The sequence below is a fragment of the Agelaius tricolor genome, unplaced genomic scaffold (genome assembly GCF_023055355.1).
Source record: "Agelaius tricolor isolate 1412-34295 unplaced genomic scaffold, bAgeTri1.0.p SCAF_1, whole genome shotgun sequence".
Taxonomy (NCBI): domain Eukaryota; kingdom Metazoa; phylum Chordata; class Aves; order Passeriformes; family Icteridae; genus Agelaius; species Agelaius tricolor.
In genome coordinates, this window is record NW_027269261.1 from 102,396,855 (window position 1) to 102,421,413 (window position 24,559).

The window sequence follows — 24,559 nt, forward strand, 5'->3', positions numbered from 1 at the left end:
CAAAACAGATGCATTCTTCACATGAGGGTATTGGATGTGTCCAGTGGTGTGAAGCCATGCTTTGATGTGATTGTGCTTTTACAGGGCAGTCTGATAGTGTGCTGACTAATGGCAGGCTAGAAGCAGGCATGGGTGTCAGCCAGGGCTGAGGCTGTTTAGCTTAGAAAGCATGAGGCTTCCATTTAGAAGAGTGATTCTGGAATGTGCAGGAAACATTCTGCCTCATGAGAGGCTGAGGCAGGGAGCAAAATCATGAGGCTGCAAAGACAATAACCTCTTGTTTTCTCCAGAGAGCCACCATCCTTTGTGTGTGCTGCAGATTTTTTTACAGGTGGTAATAAACTCACATTCTGGCACACCTTTTAAACCATCCTAACTGCATCACTGTTGTTTAGGAATTGTACTTGGACCACGTCAGGAATTTTAGTAAATGACTTGTCACTAGAAAAATGCTGATTCCTTGATACAAAGTGTTTTGTGAAAGAATGTCAATGCTGTGAGACGCTGCCGAGACATAGAAAGCCTTTCATAGAAATTCACCTGCTGGGCAGATTCCTTGTTACTTCATCTGCTGCACTGCTAAGAGAAGAAGATCCATAAAGAAAACTATTATCTTGAATGCTTATTCTTGCTGCTTTTAGATAGTCTTGCTAGAAGACAGAATTAGCTTGAAAGGCAAATATACATATACAGAAACAAGTATATTTTTTTAACTTGTAAGATTTTAGCATTTTGCACCAGATAACAGTTTAATATGCATGAACATTAGCAGTTTTCAGAGGCATATAAAACACAGCAGTGAAAAACTGCTTCTAAAGTATTGCCTAAAAGTACTGGTAAATTAAACTCTAGTATTTGCCTAAATGCATATAAATGGTATGGCATCAGTAACGTTTTTGTTCAGCTCCCTGGCTCTGAGTGTTTTTGATCACTTAGCTTCTATGTCTGTCCAAGTTTATTACTTTTTCTACCTTTCTCCATATGAAGATTTCCTTGCTTGATGACAATATTGGGATACCTGAGTTGTGAAAGTTTTCTCCAGTAAGGAAATTTGTGTTTCACATTCTCAGTGAGAACCTGAGATACTTTATTTACTCTTCAAAAACTCTAAATATTCTGAACCTGAATATTTTGGCTGTCGTTCACAGCTGAAATTACTGTATGGTCACACATGCATGGTTTAAGCTCTAGGGCTGTACCATGACCTGTATCTCTTGGATCGTATTAAGCAACTGCTTTTAGACTTGGAATTGCACAGCAATTAATTTACCATATCTTAAAAACCCTTTTGTTCCCATGTTTTCAAGACTCTCTGTGTCTTTATTTGGGTGCGTTTCTATGTGAAACACATTCTTTTTTAAGAATATGAAGTCAAACTTGCAGGGCCCTGGCTGCTTTGGAAAAAAACAACAGTAATTCAAGTAGGGACTGAGCATCTCCTGAAGCATGAGAGTTCAGATGTCTCCTGTTATCACCTTATCAAGACCAGAGAGATCTATTGTCCTCACTAATTGATCCAGGTTTTTATTGCTGTAAGTGTACTTGCAGTTACAAAGTCAATCCCTTCTGAAAGTTTTCTTGCTCGTTTCCAATGTCCCTGTATAGAATGAAGCATCAGAATGTATATTTTTCCCTGTTTTTCTTTAGGAAAGGCTTTAAAAGGAACACTTAAAACAGCTTGTTATGGTGCAGTTTCTTTTATTTTGGAAGCATTTACATTGTTTTGAGGCTTTCATGTACTTGAAAAAAACCCAGTCTGCTGACTTGGCAGGTATACTTTGATGGCTTTAGTGCCCATGAGGTAGCTCAGTGACAGCCAGAGCAGGCACAGGGGCAGGAACATGTGGCAAAAGGAGCTATAAAGCAGGAAAGATTTATCTACAGATGACTGGGACAATTTGCCTGACTCGTGGACCACTTGCCTGTGGTCCACTGAACACTGCACTTCTAATACTCTCTGTACTAGAAATATCCAGCCTTCTCCAGCTGCTTAATACCATGGCAATACAACACAAACCTCTTCTCTCTATAAGTCTATTTATGCCACTAAGATTAATTCAACTGGTCCTGGGAGGCTGCTTAAAAGTAAGTACAGAAAAACATGACTATTTTATACATGAATTTTCATTTACAAAAAACCCACCACAAACTTACAGTAGTTTTTCATGTCCTTCCAGGTTTTGTACATTTTTTGGGCAGAGTTGATTGAAAAAGGGACACACTGTCTTTTGATATTTTTGCAAAGAAATTTCCTTTGGGTGTTTCTGTTAGAAAACTCGTGGACTTGAGTTTTTCCCCAGCTCTAATGTATTCTTCTTGCTACAATTTTGACTCGGAATTCAATATATATTACTCCATGCTATTCTCTATTGCTTTGCTACAAAATTCCTTTGGAGGAAAAAACATTATTCCTAATTGGTTAATTTATCAGTGCTAGCAGAAGCAAATTTAACAACTGATTTTGTGGACTCACATCTCAATATTAGCTACTTTCCTTCCCTTTGGTTCTGCAGTATCAATTGAGAAAGGCTACACAGCATGTACACAACTATGCAGCCAAAAGAGGACAAAGAAGCTGCTCTAGTTCTGCAGGAATGCAGCCCAGACTCCCTCACCTATTCTTTGTTCAAGTATGCAAATACACTTTGCTGTGCGACAAATCCTTTTTTTCTTTTTATTGTTATTACTCATGAAGTATTGCAGGGTGGTTAAAATCATCAGAATGACTTAAAGGTGCTCGTGGCCAAGTCCCACACTGTAGGGACTACACATTGTGTGGTCAATTCTAGCAGCAAGTATACATCAGAGATGGGGTAATAAATCAAGTCTGCTAATTTTCTACCACAAACACAAAAAGGAAATTTCTTTGCAAAACTTTCTGAAACTGGTGTTTCCTTTTTTCAATCCACTCTGCCCAGAAATCATACAAAATTTGGAAGGACATGCAAAACTACTATAGAGTGTTAAAAAAAATTATAATTTACCTATCAAATAATAATGATCTTCACTACTTATATTTAAGCAGTCTTGCAAGAACTTATCCAGTTCTTGTATGACATAAGAACCTGCTGCTCAAAAATTTCCTCCTGAAAGTCTGAGGGCTGGAATGGAGGACCCTATCCCTCTCCCCCATTTAATGCTATTGTGTGAATGGGCCTTAACACCCTGCTTCTTTGGATCCTTTTCTGCTTCCCCAATATCTAGCAGGGCTTTTTCTCCGTAGCTGTGGCCCAAAATGCGGAATTAAATTTCGACTCTCTTGTGTGTCCATGGACTGTGTAGGCACCTGCACTTTCCCCCTCTTTTCTGGGCTTCCATAGATTTAGCCAATGTGTAGTCCCTGCAATAAGGTTCACAAAGAAAGGCTGATGAGAGAGATTTCTGGAAAGAATGCAGCTGTGTAAGCGCTTGCTTTTGCTCCTGGATGTGGAAGGGTCGTGGCTGCTGCTTTGTGGAGGGTGATGAGGAAAGGAATTGCACACAGATATTCAGGTAAGAGATCAACAACTTCAGTGCTTGATTCAGGATTCCAATTTAGCTTGATCATACAGCATGAGGTACAAATACTTGGGTTGAAATTTATTTTTGCCTTTTGTATTGGTAAAGCCACAGATACCCTGTTTTAGAGAAAGGTGCTGTAACTGTCTGCTAGAAATTGACTTAAAGAAAAAGGGGACATGCCTTGGAACATTCTGGGGTGATTCTGGCAGTTAAATTCTTGTACATTATAGCAAATTTTCCTTTTGCCCTTGAAGACAAATACATGAAAAAAGACCACAAGAGATTCTTTTCTATTCCCTCTAACAAAATAATGCATGCATAAGAATCTGATATTTTCAAGAAGATTTAATCCCACTAACTTTATTGCTTTAAACATTTAAAAAAAAATCTTCTGGCTCCAGTATATGTCCCTTTTACATATAACAAAGAGTGGGCTGTATGATGTACAGGCAGTTTGGCCCTCCTCTGCCCCTATTAACACTCACCAAGTAGGAATTTATTCTCTGATTGTTTCACTTTCCACTTCTGTGGAACATAGATATCTCTTCTAGAACACATTACCAAATATTATTTTTTCTGCTGGGTATAGGTCAGTCCTTTTACCTTTTATTTAATTGACATACATTTTTTTCTAGTAGTGGGTGCTTTATTTTTCTTGGAAATGGGCCTCAAATAAATGTGGGTATTCTGTCTTTTTTGATATTTGCCAGCCCTTCTAATAACAGAATACAGTTGCTGCCATCCTAATGGCCTTCAAGAGAGCTGTTAAGTAAGATTAGACTTAACGTGAAGTTATGAAAACTTTGGATTCAGAAAAAAATATCACCCTCTTTTCTACAGGTTTATTTTTTTAGTTAGAGATGGCTGATTAAAGAATAACATCAGAAAAGAATACTTCAGATAAAAGAAGGCTGAATCATATTTTATAACTACATTTCTCTAGTTCCTGTTATTTAAGGATCAAAAGATATTATTTTCCTGTTTGAATTGCCACAATAACAGAAATAACACAGAAGAAAATAAACAACCATGGGTAATAAGACTGCTTATCTATTACAGAATTTTGGGATCCTGAGTTTGCAATGTCACAGAAAACCATAAATGGTTAAGACAATATGGTTACAAGTGGTTCAGTGTTTGAATTTAACTTTACTTTTTACAATTTATAGATGTAAATAAGAAAAGTGTCTCTCCCTGCTAACACGGATTTCTTGCAGAGGCAGTGCTATGATTTTAAAAAAGGAGCTTCCATGTACTAAATAAGGAGGTGATAAAGACTAGCATCTCTCTGTGAAAGGTAAAGTTGATCATGTTTACAATATAATTTAAATTTTAGTACATTTTAAAAAGGGAAAACAGGATGTTTAAAATGACCTGGCATTGCCCCAAACTCGCTGAAACCAGTAAGACTCTTACTGATTATATCAACTGAATAAACCCCAAACTAGGCAAATGGTGACTGTTTTGGTATTTCATAACTCTTCTGTGCGTAACAGATGTATTAATTAAATGTATGGATACTTCCCCTCCATCTCCCACACCCTCTCAAAAATACTAGAGAGGATCAGAAAACAAAATGTATCTTATAAATTAATTTATGTGCAATAAATTAAATTAAGACCAACAGCTAAGGAGAAAGGGAAACCAGGTAAGAATGACAAGGTTCCCAAATGTCAGCAGGACAAATTCTCACATTTTATGAGTGCTGGTTGTGGTGTGAGATTTTCTTCCTTCCACAGAAGCCCAGTGAATGTTCATGGATTATTTCATGAGGAATGGGGAGCATTTGCACATAGATAGGACTTACATCTAGCATGAACTCTGTCACAAAACCTGCCTGAAATATCCTGTTAGATCACTGAATCTCTGTACCTCCAGAGGCAGGGCTCCTCTTTGGCCTGGTCTGCCCTGTAGCATCTAATCACACCATCCCTGTGTACATAACTCCTTGGCTTTTACGAGAGAGAAATGCACAGCTGACAGGCTAAAGGAAAGCAATGGTGATTGTCAGCATATTTTTCTGTCTTTGTTATAGAGATGGCAGAAAATAGAGTGTGTGTAAATGTGTAGAGATTTTTAGTACTTATCTAAGTTGCTTTTGGTAAAAATAGCTAAATTTCTGCCTGTTTTCAATAGGAATAGAAGCTGTCCTGCTGAAAACCAGATTCTGCATCTGATTTCCTTAATTTTTTAATCTTCTAGCCTTAATTTGTGTGTAATTGCATGTGTGACAGCAGAGGTTCTAAGGAGAAAGAATGAGTATATTACAAGGAGAATGAAGACTCAGAGGCAATGTCCCTTTATAAAAAGAAAAAGTAAAAATTTGAGCTTGTATAAATTCTGTGATTTTTTTCCATTTATGATGTGAATCCTGTAACATTTTCTCTTCGGGAGGACAAGTCTTGGGAAACTTCATCTAAGTGGAGTGTGACTTACCAAAAAAACCCGTACATTTCACAAGTGGATTGCCCTCAAGAAAAGCTCCATGAGGACTCCAGAGTAGTGTTATTTCACAGGACACCTCCATACCCTCCTTCTGCCTCTGAAAGATTACACTGACCCCAGGTAAGTCAGTTTTTCCCCAGCCTTGGTAAAACTACTCTTGGTAAAACCATTGCCTGCTATCCTCCTCTCCTGTGTAGTCCCCAGCAATGCTTTAATCTGTAAAACTCCTGCTGTGACAATGTATATTCTCTATCTAGTATATGTTAACTGTTCTTGTTGACTACTCTTCCAGCAGCCCAGGTGCCCAGAGCTTATAACATTAACTTTCAGTGGGATCTCTTTCTTTTTTTTTTCTCTGAGTGACTGATTAGCACTTTTTAGCAGTACAATAATGTGACCAATATCCACAGTTTTTTTCTTAATCATCATTGTTGTCTTTGCTCCCTTTTTTGTCCAGAGCAATTTTAATTCAGCTGAATTTCTTTTCCCCCTTTTGTTAGTCAGACTGCTTTCAGTGTGCTGACTGTAAAAAATTTCTTTGGAAAACTGCCTGGTTTCTCTCTAGACCCTGATGTAAAGTCTTCAAAGTAAGATTAAGAGCTCTTTGTTAATTTATTTATTTACAGTGTCTTGAAGAAAGGGGGATTTGGGTTTTTTATTCCATAGACCCTGAACTTTGAGTACAAATCTTCTAAAGATGCAGGCTCATCGCATCAGTTCAATAAAAACAGAAGATTCCAATCAGTTCTAGAGGGATAACCTGCTAGAGAGTGCATGAATCAGCAAAGCTGTAGTCAGTGTTTATCATTGCTGGTCTTATTGATAGATTACTGATTTTATATTTCACGACAAAATGCAGAATGATCTGGAAAGGTCAGGATGGTCTGTGGATTATTAGTCATTCCAAGGGCTGGAAGTGCTGTGGAAAAATAGTCTGGAGCAAGTGTAGGAAGTACTCTTCAGTGAGTCTTGCTGTGTATCACTCACCTATGCAACAAATATATCTTCTAAAAGTCTTCAAATTTTTTATCTCAAACTCATTATAATTAATAAAATCTTTTTTGATGGATAAAAAAAGAAGACAGATTTGAAGTTATGTTAGTTTGAGGCAGAATTTTTTTTTCAGATCTCCAAAATGCAGCTGATGAGGGTTTGCAAGGCCATCCAACTGTGGTTGCCAGGTGTTTAGATTTTAAACTTAGAAGTCAAAGAATTTTCTGTCAATGTGAATAAGTAATGCCCTGATACATCTGAGGCAAGGAAAAAAATGTTCCCTGGGGACAGTGCCTCACGTAATGCAGTTAGGATCTGATTATTAAGAAATACCTCTGCCCAAATAAAGGTGCAAATGAGACCAAATTCAATAGTAGAGATTTTATTTAAGAGTAAATGCGAGGTAGAGAGATATAAATAGGACAGAAAAGAGAGAGAGAGATTAAACAAAGATATCACCATGTGGTCCTGCTTCATTCTGGTCTGCTCTGTTGTGGGTTCCCCTGAGTGTCCTGAGGTACCACTTTTATTGAATCCAAGTACTGTGAATGCACAAGATCTATGTGCTGTTCCCACAGCTTGGGATGGCAGGTGTGTAACTGGCTGCTCCTTTTCTCACAGTTTGCCCTTTTGGGAATTTCTGTCCAGATAGGTTGCCTAGATCCACCTCACCAGGCCTGGCGTCTTCCCATTGTTTCTGTCTGCACATTTCCTGCAGTCTACACAGTGGGGTTTTGTCCAGTGTGCTAATTTCAAACCTTCACCTCCATTTAGGTCTGGGTTTCTTTGCCATCATGCTCATCTCAAAGCTCCTGTTGTGGTGGCTTACCTTGGGGGACCTTCCTCAGTGCTTGAGTCAGTTAATTGTGCTTCTCTAAGTCCTCACAGATGCCACTCATATTTTGGGGCATGACAGGTCCAGATTCAATTTGCTATGCTGAATTAGGGCATCTGACCATGATCTGAACAGAAGCATAAATAAAACATTGATCCCCTCACTGCTAGTTATATTCTGATTAAAAGACCAAGACTTGAATGATGGTTTTTTTTTTTTTGTAGACTCCAAAGTACATGATATTAAAAATACAGTCTGGTTTAAAAGATTAAATCAAACCATTTTAGTTTTAAGTTATTGATATTTTCATTTGCATCTCCACTGTAACAAAAGGACTGTATGATATGGGAATAGATTGCCATAATGGAGAGGCTTACATCTTTTAAAGCAGCCCTGTAAATCTTCTGGAATTGCTGGCAAAAAAGAAATACACAGATAATATATGGGCCTAATCCAGTGGCTGCAGAAATCAGCAGGCATGCTGGAAACACACTTTTGACCAGACGAGCAAGCTGTGCCCAAGGAAAGTATAAAACCAAATAAGCAAAGAGCTTGGAAATGCTTCTGAGAATTGCAAGGAAGAAACATAAAATGCAGCATATTAAAAGTGAAGGTAGAAGCAGTGCAAGTTTACTGTTTTTATTTGTAAAGTTAAAGTAGAAAATAAACAGCTATCCATCAAGGATGGATAGCGCAGTTCTGAACCTCAAGTTAGGCTTGTTAGTGAACTGGTTTTTGATTTTTTTAAAGGAGATTTTTTTAAAAATATTAAAAAAAAAAATCCAAACCAAATCAACTGTCAAATTGAAATAGTACATAAACAGAAAAGCATTTAAAAGATCATAAGATCACATTTCCTTCCAGCAGTTTTACAAGGTGTCTAGTGTCCCAGTTTTTATGTCATTCAAAACATAAGCAAATTGGAGCAAATGTAACCAACAAAACTCAAATTGAATAATTTTGGAGCAATTGAAAGGAAAATTCTTCTTGGGCCCTAAATCTCAGTTTTGACTCCTAAACAGAGATGAAGTTTTGAGTTTTCAGTCTAAGCTTGAGTAAAAAAATTGCAGTGCCTTGAACACTCAGACAAGTGAAAAAAAGTGGTAAGTTTTCAGTCCTGCTTAAATCAACACTACATGGGCCATTTGTATGTTAAATATATTACCTTAATCCTAGCTGACAAAATGAAACAGTTCCATTTGTTTTATTTATACTGTGATATTTATCAAAAAAGGTGATAAAGATAAGGTTATAAAACTTGAATAGAAGTACATGTTTTACACTAAGTGTTATTAAGTCCCTGAGAAGTAATGCTATCTTTATTTATTGTAATGTCTGAGAGAGAATGATTTTACAATTATTTTGACTATCACACTTAATTGAAATGAGAATGTGTAAATTTTCTGTAAGAGTAAAACAGATGGTGGTACTATAATATAGTTGCAATTTAGGCTGTGTTAATTCCTCTTTATAAGCCTGAATCTCCACCTCATTACCTAACATTAATGAATTCATGCCACAAAAGGTTCAGCTAAGGGAAACAATAAAGAAATAAATGCACAAACTAAAAGAGCAATGAAATTATCATCTGAAGAAAAAACTTACATGATTCACCATGTCAGTAAAGGTACAGGAATAATTGGTTATATGGATCACTGCTCCTGCTGTGTTGTATAAGAAATCTCTGGATCAGTCTCATACACACGCATCCCTGGAGGGAGCGTGATGAGGAGAACAATTGCTTTTCTGCAACAAAAAAACCTTGAGAACATTTGTTTCCATCCACTGGCAGTTTCATAATCAATGTCATGTCTTCAAAACACATGGATTAAAATCTTTCATTTTAGACTATTCAGCTATTCTGTTACTAGATCAAATCTGCAATTCTGTTAATTTTAGCAACACAGCCCATGGTTATGATGGTCACTAAACCTCAAAACCATTGTAAATGCAAAAAGAGAGTGAGAAACACTATAAGTGGGTGGGACTGATCTTGGAGATGACTGTCTTTGATTTCAATTTCAGTGATGATAATAATCTTCTAATTCAGATATCAGGCTACATACTGATGTTAGAAGGATAAATCCAGACTTGGGCTTCTTAACTTAGATGCTACATGTGATGGCTGTAAATATGAACTGACATCCCAAACCCACTGGAATGTGTCTGGGTTTGCTTGTGGGAATGTGATGCTTTAGCTCCTAAAAAAATCTGTAGCTGCGAATGACCCTTCAAGCGTTGTTCATTGTCAGTGCACAGTATTGACAAATTTTCCTTCCTTCACCTGAGCCATTACCTTCTACCTTACAGGGCACACTGAGACAACTGGGATGAAAAAGGCCTCTTTGGTCTTCTAGAGTTACAAGATTTGCATTGAGAATGCTTGACTATAATTTACTTTTACAAATCTCATGTCTGTTAGAAACTGGAGTTGAAAAGATGGTTTCATGCGCCTGCAAACAGAAAAAGAAATAGCTAAGAACAAGTAGAGGAGGTTAGTTTTCACTAAAAGTCAGTGCAAGGTGCTCACTCCATTTCACAACTCTCCCATGAACTGGAGGAAACAATTTTTGTTTATAAGTAATGTGAGAAAGGAGGCTGAGTGCTTTTCTTACAGTAGCCATCTAGTCAAAGCAGCAGAATGCAGTGAAATCATTATTACTCATTAATTTTTTGAAAGACCATTGATTGACTCAGTAGTAACTTGTGTGGTACGTGTGTGAGTTTGTGCTAGACTTTTCTTACCAGAGGTGTAAAATAACATTAAAATTATTAGCTGAGACTCTGCTTTGCACTTTTGTTACACTCTCCTCTTCCCATGTCCCAGTGGGAACCCCATTCTAGTGAATGTGCAATGTAAAAATATGAATGAGCTAAACACAATTGAATTTTAACTATGGTCATTCCAGGGTCCATAAATACCTATAGATTCAAAAGATCATGAAAGGATTTTTTGTTTACGATGTAAATGACACATGTACTAGCTATTTTGACATAAATTTAAAAATAGCACTAATATTGTCATGATGAGTGGTACAGAATAGCCTAAAGGATTTTCTGTCTTCCTTTGTACTTTGTTTTATTTTGTGTAAAATACTTTGATGCAAGTATTGTGCACCATCCAAGTGATAGTAAAGATTGGCAGTAAAAGCTATTGCTATATTAAAAACCTGGCAATTAGTTCAACAAATGATCTTTGTTTTGTTTTTTAACAAGCACATGATAAAAAAGGGAGCAATGAAATAAGTTCATGAGATGAAAGCTATAAGCTAGCGTGAATGATCAGTCAAGGCTGTCAACATTTTATATAGTGTATTTCTCTTTTGTTGCTATTTATGTTCCAGTTCAGAAATAAAGGGGGTTTATCTCTTCAGCCCCCTGCCAGACTGGAGCAGAACATACAGATCGTTTTGTTGCTCAGTGTTTGAGCTGCACAGAAAAACTAAGAGTTGATTTTTAATAATTCCTTTTAATTTAGAAGATGTCTTTATCCTTCTAGCTGTAAAGTACCCTTTTTCCTTCCTATTCACTCAGGTCTGTGTCAGTTATTACACATGAAGGACAGGATGCATTTTAAATTCAGTGTTGTCATGCACAGATACCTGAGGTACTACACTAATCCCATGATCTTATAAGGTAAGCAGACCAGCCTTCCATATAGCAAAGCGGTTTTAGAGAGAAGTGACTGCCTTTTAGTTTCACAATTGCATCCTTTTCTGATTTACATTCAGCTCTTGTACACACTCACTGCAGAAGCACTACATAATTTAGTGTAGGGAAGAAAACACCAGGCTAGGTATAAGGTAAAAATCTGGTTGGTATGAGTTATTTTTTCTCTGCTTAGAAGAGGATAGGGAGGCAAAGGGAATGAGATAGGAACATGTTCCTGTCTTACCATTCACTTGATTTTTTCTCATCATGGATATGTTCTTTCCTTATGACCCCTGCAAAATGGTATTACCATTAGGTGGTAAGGGAAAAGACCTCTCTAAAAGCATAACACTTTAACAAATTGTTTAGCAATGACTGCATGCAGCCATCAGGAAAAAAACTGACGAGGATGACAGAATTTCAATACCGAATGTGAAAGTATTAAAATAATCTGAGGATTGACTAGAAAAGAAAAGCCTGATTAAATATTCTTGATAGCTTCTGAGGCAGAAAAGAAACCAGACGCCTCTCTGTCTATATTTATTACTGGAAGCTCTGTTCATTCTTCTTGGCTACTGTAATAGAGGGGGGATATTATCTCCTCTTGGGAACTGAGAGGCTCAGCCGGAAAGATATTGTCACTGTTCAGCCATTGAGTCTAAATTTCTGTTTTTAAGAGTGTTCTCAACCTTTGCCCAAAACCAAAAATAAACCTGCCAAGTCTTTCTTCCTTCTTTGCAGGGATTAGAAGCACTGAAATGCTCTGAAAGAGGTAGTTTTTAATGTTTTAAGGTTTAAGCCAAACAGTGTTGAGGAGATTAAAGGGTGTCTCAACCTTACTCCTTAAAGAAAGTGGATGCATTCAGATAAACATCCACATCATATTTTTATTTTGATTAGTATGATCTTTTTCATGTTCACTCATTGCTACTTTCCATCAAACATAGTTTAGCAACCATCTCAAATTTTGTATGTTTGCTGGTTTTTCCTTTCACTGTTATGGTTTCACCATAACAATCTTCGACAATAGCCAAAACTATGAATGAATAGAGGATGGATGAGGCAGTAAATCTTAAATTTCAAGCTTTAAAAAATGTCTTAAATTTTTAAGCTTTAAAAAGTTTTTCTTGAAGTCAATGGTAAAGAAAATGGGAAAAGCTATAAATTATCTAGGTAACTGCTAGAGTATCTGCCAAAATACCTCATTTTCTATAGAATAATACTTAATAGAAATCTAAGCCACACAGGATAGGAGTCCATTCTCTTACCTTTAGGCATGTACACTGTAGATTACTAATTGGAGGCTATTCTCTACATCTAGTCCCCATTAGAGATCCACTTTACTTGTAATTTTACCAGTCTAAAAGAAAAAGCCTTTATTAGCCTTATGTGTAAGACTATTCCTAGTCTAAACCAGTGACAGGTTAACACAGGTCTGTACAAGTGTAAATGTGCTCTTTACATGATAAAAAGAGCTTGTACAGACTGAGACATGCATGATACACAACTCCAACCATTTGCATTTAATGACATTAATCTTTCTTGTGATACCTATTTGTCATGGACCTGTTGCAACTTTCAAATCTCTCAGGACTCTGTCAGCAGCTTAAATCAGGTGCCATTTTATTATCACTAGAGTGGAAACAAAGCCCACATCTATGTGGGTTTTGTCATTATGGCTGCACCAGTTAGGGGATATGATGTTTTTATACACACAAAACCAGCAACATTTTTATACACACAAAACCAGCAACATAAGCAACTCTATTCATAGCTTCAACTTTTATGCATGTAGTCAGCATAAACTACATGGGCAAAATATCACTTTTACTGTTAAGAGATGCATCTCTACTAGAAGGAATTTCCAATTCATTGAGAGGCCCCTTTTAAGAGGTAAGAGAGGGACATGATAGTGCTTTCTGTAAAACGTAGTTTGTTATGATTGTTTTGTCCTGGAGTTGAGCACCTTAAAATATTCTGTCTAATGTTTGTTTCCTCTATGCTGGAGGAAAACAGAACAAAATAAGAGATATTGACAAGTCTGTGAAGCAGTGTGAATGAAATCCATAAGAAAGAATAACCTTCTGGAAAGGTTTTGCAGGAAAGTATTCCATTTATTATCTGCTTCTTCTATCTTTGTTTTAAAGAAAACATCTAAGATCAAAAAAAAGGGAAATTGCACTATGCTTCTGGGAAAAAAAGGCAGAAAGCTTTCTGATTGTCTCTCATAATGCTGTGTTAGTCTCATGTTTTTGCAAGTTTCTCTAATTTAATCAGGATACAATTGAATTTATGGGGTAGGAGTATTTTAAATTTTTTAAATGTAGAAATACAGCAAATCTTGAAAAAAGTGGATAGAGTCAGTTATGCTCTTTTCAGCTGCTATTTGGATTACCATAAAATGATGCTAAATTTGCTGGGACTATTCTCTAAAACTGAGGCCAGTTGCACAGAGCTTTTTGTACAAAGCCACCCCCTTACTCTACAAAACGAATGGCTGCACAAATCTGCCTGTTAGATGTGATCTCCAGTGCTGGATTTGTTCCTTTATAGGTGTGTACACTGCTTGCTGGCTAGACCCAACACTGTGTTCAAAGGGTAGAGACATTTGGGTGCCAGTACCCAGCACAGAACTTGTTGCTTTTTGCCGCTTGATACTTTTTAAATAAATCATGAGAAGGATTTGACATGAAGGAATGCTTCTGGTCAAGAAGGTCTTGCAGTCAGCAATAATGATAACTCTTTCACAATTTTACAGACAGTAGCATTTGAATAACTATGGAAAACTATGTGCCAAAATGGACAATGTACATGTGATGTTCCTCATAGTTCCAAGTGTGCAGAAGTTCAGGTTTTTCTTCAAAACATTGGATGTGAAAGAAGCTAGGGGTTCATTGGATGCAAAGCCCAGAGTGCACTATGAAGTCACACAATAGCATGATACAGAAGAAAGTTAGCTAAACAAACATGTTAAAGCAATTGCAGGTGAATGCTGTTTGATCTGCACTTTGTGCTTTGATCTGCACTTTACCAACATGCCAAAACAGTATTATGCCTTTTGTATGTCATGGAAATGCCAAGGAAAATTTTAACAGTTAAAATGTTGAGAATTTTCAGTTTCATGTCTCCAAACCAAACAGAATCAATTCAATTTCCTAAATATGAAACAGTAAGTATATTTTTCCTATTGACAAGATAATGTCTTCTTGTCTTTTCTCCTACAATACCCCTGTGTTTTCTCTGGAAGCCTGACGGATTCTATTGAACTCTGCATGATGCTACAATGGGATTTCCTTGCTTTGGTAATATCTTCTGATGAAAACAGAGTTCAATATTTCTGAAATATTTTGTGTATACACTCCTTCTATGTTAAGGACAATATGTTAGGGTGCTGGCATATGGGTTTTTTAGGTGAAAACACCTTATGACAGTGGACTTGATATAGTTGTGAAAATCAGATATAGTTTTGGATATCTCTGTGGACAGCTGACATTTGAGGACTAGGAAAAGAATGCAGAGGCAGAAGAACAAATCTTAGATACTGGCATATGCACTGCAGAGGCTCATTAGGACACAGGGGAAATGGAAGAGCTGATGAAAAAACAGGTTTCATACTAAAAAATGATGATGAAGAGGGGAAAGTGAATTCTTTAAATTGACCATCCAAATTCAAAATGGAAGAGCTGAGATGGAAGGGAGCTGTAGTTCAAATGATAAACCACAATTTAGAGAAGAAAAATCACTGGCAACCTTGAAGAATGTGGAAAAATCCTGGGAAAGGAAAAGGATGAGAAATCAAGGATAGTACAGATATGCACATTTCTTATTCTACCAAACAGAGATTGAAAGACTTACAGACATTCTGGTGTGCATCACACCTGTCAAATGTGCATGAAAATGGTAAAAACCAGACAGGAAAATTAATTCCCTCACTGGGCTTTGAGAGGTATGGATTATCGTCTTGGGGATACGGGAATAGAAATGAATAACATTGGATTTACACCTACACACCCCAAAGCACAAGCTACTGCTTAAAATCTTCCCTTCCCCAAGAAATTAAGGGCAGGTGTGAATCTGCATTTGGCTTCTCTCACAAGAGTATCTATCAGGGAGAGGTCAATGACGTGTAACTACCTGCTGGCCCCTTATTCCTCCATCCAACGAGGCTGAGCTTTTCCTATAAACTCACAGCTCGGAGGGGTACAGTTGATTGGCTTTCCTTCTGTTCCGTTCCTCTTCTTTGATTTACAGCAGTCTCCCACACCTTTTTCATAGGTCCTTTTCTAACTTCACTGATAAGGGATTTCTCTGTGTCCAATTAGCAAGGCTAGTGTATCAGGCTGGAACTAGATAATTAAAAGAATGAAAAGACACAGAGTGACCTTGGCTCACAAATCTCCATGGGCAATTTATAAAACTTTAAAGATTTCAAGAAAATATATTAATGTTATTATTCTATATCTTCCTCATCAGAAACAGGTCAGTTGTTCTTATATAACTTCAAGGTCTGTCTAAAATAAAGAAAAAGGTGAATTTCTTCATTTTTTTCTTCTTCTACTTTTTTTTTCAAAGCTGTCTTTTGATAATTATACATATCTAGGACAAAACTGGACTTTTCAAGTTTCCAAATGAGGGATTGACTTTACTGTATTTTATTTAAAAGCACATGATTTGTTTTGAAGGGAGAATATGAGTGGCACAATTCTTTAGTGTATTTTATTTAAAAGCACATGATTTGTTTTGAAGGGAGAATATGAGTGGCACAATTCTCATGGTAAATCAAGAGCAAAAAAAACCACACAAAGCAGAAAACCCCATGCTTCATTTTATCTTGCCTGCCTCTCACATATTTTGTTTAGAAGGAGCAAGGGAGAGATATAGTAGCTGGGTGAAGTCCTTATTTGCCTCTTCCATTTGTGCTATTTAAATAACGATGTATATGTGCTTTTAGCAAAGAACAAAGGTGCCAAAAAACTACTGGGGGAGGTGAAACTCATAGGTTGGAAATTCATCTTACATAGCCAAACTCACCTAAATGAGAGGGAGACAAGGCTCAGTTATTTACACTTCAATGATGGCTGAAAGAGGGAGATGGCAGAGCCATAAGAGCTGTCTTATCTGAGGGCTCAGAGCAAAAAGGGATGTCAGGAAATGACACTCTAGAGGTGCCCTTCTCTCTGCTTGGCTGTCTGTCTCTCTTTAGGATATAACTGTAGCCCAGATGGCTAGCTTAGACTAGATGTTTAATTTTTATTTAGGTGTCTAAAGTTAGGGAAAATAAAATCCATTAGAAAACTAGGCTGGTATAACTAGGATGTGTTTACATAAAACTTTAAAGAGATATTTTGATTAATAGACTGTTGGCAAATTGTCTTATAGCCAAGAATTTAAGCTTTTCTGATTAATCTAAAATAAAAAAAGAATAATCTCTTATTATCAGATGTATAGATCAACAGATGCCAAAGAAGGAAGGAAAATACTTCTTACTGAACATGAATTCTTGGCTTTTAGATGTCTTGAGTTTCCACTGGTACTGGATTATTTAGTGTCTGTTTTGAGTAAGTTTGATTCCAAGTATTATATTGTGCTATATTTGCTGGGGTAATTTATTTTTCTTTCCTTTGTGTGTGTGTCTCTCCTATGTAGATGCAAATTTTAATGTGTGTCTGTGCATTCACAGGATGAAATCTGCTCAGAAAATTAAATCTAGCTATATGGATTGAGCAGAGAGGAGAGTCTCTTCCCAAAAAACACAACAAGAAAATCCAGTCTATGGGTCTTTACTCATTTACCGGGTTCATTATATGAAGGTGTTCCCTTCTCGGTTGCAGAGAAATGAAATATATCCACTTTCAGATAAAGAACTCAGCTCACAAAATTAAATACTTTTATTCTCCTAATTCCTTAAGACCCTGAAAATAGGTAGGGTGCTATAATGTGATTCCAAAAATCAGCATTAAAATATTCCTGGCTCTATTTCAATGTCCCCATGTGTATGTATCTAGAGGTTGAGGCCAAAAGATTTTTCAAATAGCTTTTCTCAAAATATTTCAGACAGACAACCCTGTCATCATTAAAATGGCAAGTTTCACTGCCCAGAAATAAGGAGCATTTTCAGTTATGTGTCTCACCTCTGGGGTTTTATTTTCTCCATGTCTGATGTGCTTTTTCCTATTTGTTTACTTCTAAGACATATTGCAAAACTTGGACAGCAGGGTTTTGTTATGGTATGCAGGCATAGCATGCATCCCAGATTTTTAGCACCAAGTATTACTCTACTACTAGACAAAAGTAACAGCTGATTTCTTACAAACAATGAAGTAGCTGATTTCTTAAAAATGATGAAGTATCAACATTTTACTGATAGGCATGGTTTAAAGTTCCCTTAAAAAATAATGACAGATATAAAGAGTGTGCCCTTAATACCATTGCTGCTCCTAAATCTTCCCTACAGTTTTCAAATTTTCTTCTCTCTAGGTTCGCACTTTTTCTTTTACTGTTATCCTCTCTCTGTGCAGTTTTTGCTGGTTTTGAAATAAACCTTGCAATTTACAATCTGTCTATTATTGGCACTAAATTATTAAATCCTTTCACAATTAAGTCATTTCAATGTCTTGAGAATTTATTATCCAGGAATTAACTCTTTGTTCACACATTTACTATCTATGTTATAGTCCCCAGAGATTTTCTTCATAGATCTTGTTATTCCATAATGCTAATTGGTGCCAGTGGAGGAAACCTAAATGCCAAGCTATTTTCAGCTCATCTACAGCTATTTCACTAATGAACTTGTACCATGAGCAGAATAAAGCTAGAGCTCCAACAGAAATGAATGTGCTTGGATTTCTCACAAATGCTTCTGTTGAATTGGCAAAAGGGTGCACTTGTAAAATGCATGAACAAATTTCAGCTGGCCAATCAACATCTGTTATAGAGATAAATGTGAGCCAAAAGTTCTTGTTCTAACACTCAGCATTTGGCCTAGAAAGAATGATTATTTAAACTTTTCATGGCTAGATCCCAAATACAGTCTCAGAGCCAGCTACAGCAGCTACCAGAAAAGTAGGCCATATTCCATATCCGACTGGAAGGATACTTGTTAGACTTGGTTTATTTTTAGTTCAGTTTTTCAGTTCTTTGGCTTTTTTTTAAGTCTAAATTTTCACTTGCATTATAGTAGTACTTTAAAGAGTTAATAAATTCAATTGTTGCTATTAAAAATTCTATTTAACTGAATATGCAAGTGGCCAGATTCTTTGCTGACTTTTGGGTATACATCCTTGTAGAAGCTATGCATATGGAAAGTTTGATAATAAAAAATTCTGACATATAGTAGAATTTGAATGAATAAAAAATTTTCTGGGTAGATATTAATTTCAAAAATCATATTAAAAATATTAACATTTCAGAAGAGGAGCTCCAAGCTGATAAAATGTCCTTTGCAATATTTTTCCTTTTGTGACATTTTAAAAACTTTCAAATTTCATGACAAAGGCATTTTCTGGGGATACAGATTCACTCTTCTGAGCTGGTCCCCTATAAATTTTTTCATTTCCTGAGCCTCTCATATTGGAACAAAAGATTGGATGCTGAGCTGCTTTTTCCTGAATAAACCAAGAAAGAAAAACCTTTCCACTGGGAGAAACTGCACTGCCTGCAGTACTCTGTCCTGCAAACTGTATTAAATTATCTTTGAAGGTTATCAGTGTCTGCTGAATATCAAGAGGTGTCACTGTTGAGCAGTAAAAAAACTTCCCCTTTACTGAATGAATTGCCCTTGTGAGGTTTAATTTCAGCTTTTTTCCTTGCAGGTGTGGAAAATGGTCTCCAATACAATGGCCTATTAAGGCTGAAACAACGTCACTTACTGCAGAAAGCACCCATAGAACACAAAAAAAAATTATCCTTGTTGCAGAGGTCAAGGGGTAAAAAATATCAGAGGTCTTTCTCAATTCTAACTTCAACATGGAGATATTCTAATTTAGTCAAGAAAACACATATATCTCACCTTCTAAGAATTCTGAAATTGTCTGTTTTAGGAAAAGAATGCTTTGAAGGACTACAAGGGAAATGGACATTATAATCCAACCTCAGGCATACTAGAAGCTCTGGCCAAGATTGGGGTTAGATCCTGACCATCACATAATTTAGGTGTAATTTTGCCTTTATAGACAGGTTTCCTTTAAATCTTAGCTAATGCTACCCAGTCATCATATATTTTGAAGTGTCCTTTCTCATTTTTAAGGACAAGGAAGCTTCTCCCTTTTTCATAATTTTGCCAACCCTTATATCCTACAAACTCTGTTTTTCACTCATGTTACCACCTTAAATTTTCTACACAGAAACAGATGGTGGAAGAAAAGGGAATTAGATTCATAAAGTGCATTTTTTCCTCATTCCCTGACTTGATAAAAGAGAAATCTGTGCCCTCAGGTTTCACATAGGAAAAATTCACCAGAACAGGAACCCTGGGATCTCAGGGCCAAAGCCATTTTCAAATGCAGATGGAAGGTGTCACAGTGTCACAGTCCTCAGCCAGCCTGAACGGATGTTCCTTTGACTACTGACATCTCGCTGCAAATTCCAATGTAGTTGCTGAACACTTGCTTGTACTTCTCTTTGTTTACCTTGGACTTAATGTTTTTAAAGCTTTCATGTTACAGATAGAATCTCTTTCATCTGCCATGGTGTAAATATAAAGTTTCTCATTCTTAAATTCAAATCCATATTCCTTTTTGAAGGGTTTCATTGAAGACTCTCTTTGCTTGAGGTTATTCTATACCAAGTAGCACATGCAGAAGTTTAAACAGGATAGCATCATTATTAATTTATTAAAATCAGCTTTGGAGTTTTCCATTCTTACTCCCTTTAGATTGACATGAAAACAAAATGAAGTATATTTATGTGAAAGTATATTGATGTAAGAAAATTTTATCTTGATGGAGTATCTTCAAAGGGAAGGAAATCTTCCTCATGGGAAAAAAAATGTGAAACCTTTTTGTCTTTTAATATAGTTATGAGAAAGGACAGAGGTCAAAAGGTTTTCCTTGTTTGTATACAGTTATGGAGCCACAAGTCTCTCACTAAATTTGAAGCTTATAGAAGAAAGTCTGTGATGAAAGCACAGTTTTCTTTAAAATGTTTGTCTTCTTTTTAACAGGGTACTTTGTTTTCAGCTGAAGAGTTAAATAAGGCTAGAAATACTAAAAAAATTTTCAGCCATAGATAAAGGCAAACATATCTCCCAGTGAAGAAAAGCTTAGTTCTATTGATCTAGTAAGGTCTGGTCAAAGCATAAGATGAATACACTTAGATCTAAAAAGCAGCTCTGTGAGAGAGCATTTTGGCCAGGGGTCAGGGGTTTGCATGGCACACTGACCCTGGAACCTGAAAAAACACTGGCAGAGGAAGCAGGGGGGAAAACAGCCAGTGTTTCATGGTGGTGTTGTCCCATTTTATGAAGGAGCATCAGGTCAGACTATTTATATAAAATGTTTGAATTCTGGTGAGTTTTAGCCTCTGGACTTCTGTATTTGTAAAAGGTAAATGACAGGGGATTTTCAGGAAGTTTTTCTCTTCTCTACTCCATTTATTAAATATGTCTTTTTGTCGCTGATGCCTTATGAATTCAACCCCAAGAGTATGAAGGGGCTCCTCAGACACTTCCATCACCAGTTTTGTATTAGAACTTTACTGTGAGTTACTTGGATGGCCCTTGAACCAGCTCCACTGTCTGTGTGAATTTGCTTCCTTGGTCCTCTTTTGAGAGATAAGGCATTCAGCTACAACTTCAACAGGAGTTTCTCTTTTGAGTGTGTATGCTGATGTGGCTGACCTGCTTCTCAGCACAGGCAGTCCCAGGTCTCAGTCCTGCAAGCCCAGACAGGCTGATGGCTTTAACCAGCTCTTCTGAGATGTCTGTTTGGGGCTAGGCACATGTGTGTTTTCCTTGTAGCAAAGGAATGGAGCTTGTTCCAAGTTTGTCAGGTTTCCTTGAGAAATGGAGAACTTCTGGCACTGCAAAACTTGTGAACTTCAGTAGAGACAGACAAAAATTTGAACACCAGCTTATTAAAACCACTAATTAGAACCCAGGACCATTTCCTATCCCATTACATATATTTTTGTCTATCCCTGAGTTTCCATGGGATCCAGGACCCTAGGAAGCTTAGAGAGCCACATCACTGAAGAGAGATTACCCCGTTTTTGTCCATTTTATTAATGGGTTTATTATGCACTGATCCTGCTTCTCCCACTGGAGTCCACATTAATAATAAACCAAGCATCATTAACATGTGTGCAAGGGTTTTTGGAAGTTTTTAGGTTTCATTTTGCATTAAGTGACAGCTCCTCTGAAATCACTGTTGTTAAGGAGAGGGTTGCACAATGCAGGAGTTGATCAAAGGGGAGACCCTGAAAAATAAGATATAATGTAAGTCAAGATGTTCATAAGTACTTATAGAATATAGAACTCATGAACACAGATCATGCTGAAACGGTGCCAGTTAAAACCAGACTGAAGTAGTGTATATGGATGTGAGTATTGAATTTGAGAAACTCATTGTAGAAATTTTTTTTTGTGGAGTTTAACATTATGAAAAAAGGCCTTAGGAGATTCTGCATGTGAAAACAGGTTAAGCAGTAGAATTAAAACAATTGGATGTATAGAATAATATCTGTATTTCACTGTGTTCTGCTCTCCAGATCCTCAAGGTGATGTTGAAAACTGAAGAGTGTGGAGGAAAAAAGAACCAAAAAAGTGGTTTGCAAGGTTTGCCTGAAGACTTCAATCAGTTTGACTTATAAAATAGATGTCAAAACTTACAGTGTTTACGGATAGCTTAGAAATATTTGGGGAAAAAAACCAAAACAACAAAAAGACCAAAACCTGACATCAAAAGTGTGTACTATAGGAGAAGACACAATCCATTTGTGAAAGCTGAAGCCAAATATGCAAAGGAAAAAAATATTGAAGAATATTCATAGGACTTATATTGAGCAATACAACATACTGTTGAAGGAAATATGGCCTCATGGTCTCATCTCAAGCATGAATGTCTTTCCAGAAAGTGTATTTCAGCCAAGAAGAACTTAGTAAGGGTAAAAGCAATGGTATGTTTTGAATTCAGTGACCTATGATCTACAAGAAATCCAGTTGTATTTATCTCTTACATATAAGGAAAATTGCAATAAATAGTGAAGCATGAATTTTAGAGGTACTCTGTTTTGGTTTTTTTAATTTCAATAGGCCTTCATGAATTAAGGTTATAAAATAAGTTTTATACTCTAATAACAGGACCCTGTTTTATGGTCATTTCTGGTGCTAGGAAAAAGTGGCATGGCTATGAAAAAACTCCTTAGAAAGAGATGATCCTGCAGTTAATTGAAATTTGATGTGAGTTAGGGCCTGGATTTACAAAGGTGTTAAGGTATGCTTCTTCTGCTACTCTTAAAAGAGTGCAAACTTCTAAAAGGTTTATGGAAGAGCTGCCTTAGCTCAGCTGGTCATAAGATGGTTCTAATAACACCAGTTTTGGATTTGATCCCTGTAGGGGCCACTCATTTAAGAGCTGGACATGATGATTCTTGTGGGTCCCTTCCAAATCAGAATATTCCATGGTTCTGTGAGCATATGTAGTTGTTCTTCTATTATTTCTAGAGTCCCATATTGTTGTTATTAGATTTCTAAAGTCCATACCTCTTGAGTGTATTCTCATGGCTGCAGCTCTTCACTGACTCCTTCTTCTGCACACTGTTCTCTCTCATGTCAGGGCTCCTCCAAGGCTCTCCCTGACTGGCCAACCTGCCCCCTTTTATCCCAGTTATCTTCATTGGTCACAGCTGCAGCCCAATTAAGGACATCACAGCTGCAGCCCATCAAGGGCAACCGGGACCTCTGGGGCAAAGCCTCTATACAGATATTTAAATACATTTCCTCTACTATGAGCATAGACCAGAGCTATAGGGGTACCTATGTGATTTGGAAAAGCTCAGATGTAGCATTATACAAATATTCTCTCTATAGGCTATTTTAAAATAATGTATATCTAAAGTCCTGTGCTGGTGTTCCTTTTTCTGACTCTGTGAGCCATTAGCCAAGAATCCCACATCAGTGAAAGCAATATAGATATGTGGCATAATTTGGAAAGCCAAGGAATTCACCTTCTCCAGCATAGTTCAAAAACAGGAATTACACTAGTTCCTTGGGAACTCTCTTTGCTCCATTGCAGGAAAGGCAGAATGGCTCTGGATGGGCAGCAACACAGACCCAGCAGCCCAGTGATGGTGAAGTTGCTGCCACCCTTTCTTTCACTGCTGGGCAAAGGACACTGGTGTTCTCTGCTTAGGCATCCTGAAGGTCAGGAATTAGCATTTGGCTGCACCTGTTATTATTTCTCAAAATTCTTTCCATAAGCAAAGGAACAAAAAGCAAAAATAGCTACTTCAAAAGTATGATGTACAAGGTTTCTTAATAGTTAAGTTGGGTTACAGTATGGCAATATGTACTGCTGATAGTAGATACAAGATACAAGAAATACAGATAGTGTGTTTATTAAAGGTTGTAAAATGGGGGAGATACCTTACATATCCTCAGAAATTATTCTCTTTCATCAAAATAAGACATGATCATCAGTCAAACATAGCAATAAGAAAGTTATTTATCTTAGAATGAAAAAGAAATGATACCTTGAAAATATAACTGATGTCAGCATTGATGCTGGCATGGACACAGAAAAAAATTGTTCTTCCTTGAGTGAAGAGAAATTGGATTTGTCCCTGAGAATATCTACTACAATCCCTTCATTCTGATTTCTTTTTAAAAGTTCAGTAAAAAGTTTGAATGTTTTTTCTGCTTTTGGTTATTTTTTTCTAGTCCAGTAATTTTTTCATTTGTTTTCCTTCTAATTAGAAGGGAGATTCTTCTCCTTCCTTCCACTATGTCTTTGAAAGAACTAAGAAAAGGCCTGTTTATTTCTGTTGTGCTAATCCCTTTTTCATATGGTTGTGCACAATGCCTAAAATGATAAAAGCATCTGCATGTGGTCTCTGAATATATTTATTTTGACAAGCTCTCAAGAGACGAAACATGGAAATTTCCATATTCTACTTTCTTATCTGTGATGAGTTTCCAAT

The 24,559-nt window shown here is 36.8% G+C and overlaps 1 long non-coding RNA gene across 1 annotated transcript; it reads left to right on the top strand.

The window, feature by feature from the left end:
- Positions 1-1,202: 1,202 nt before the first annotated feature.
- LOC139598996 (uncharacterized) lies at positions 1,203-22,638 on the top strand. The gene is made up of 3 exons (XR_011682126.1): positions 1,203-6,066; positions 11,309-11,410; positions 22,130-22,638. It is a non-coding gene; the product is annotated as an uncharacterized lncRNA (long non-coding RNA).
- The last annotated feature ends 1,921 nt before the right edge of the window (positions 22,639-24,559 follow it).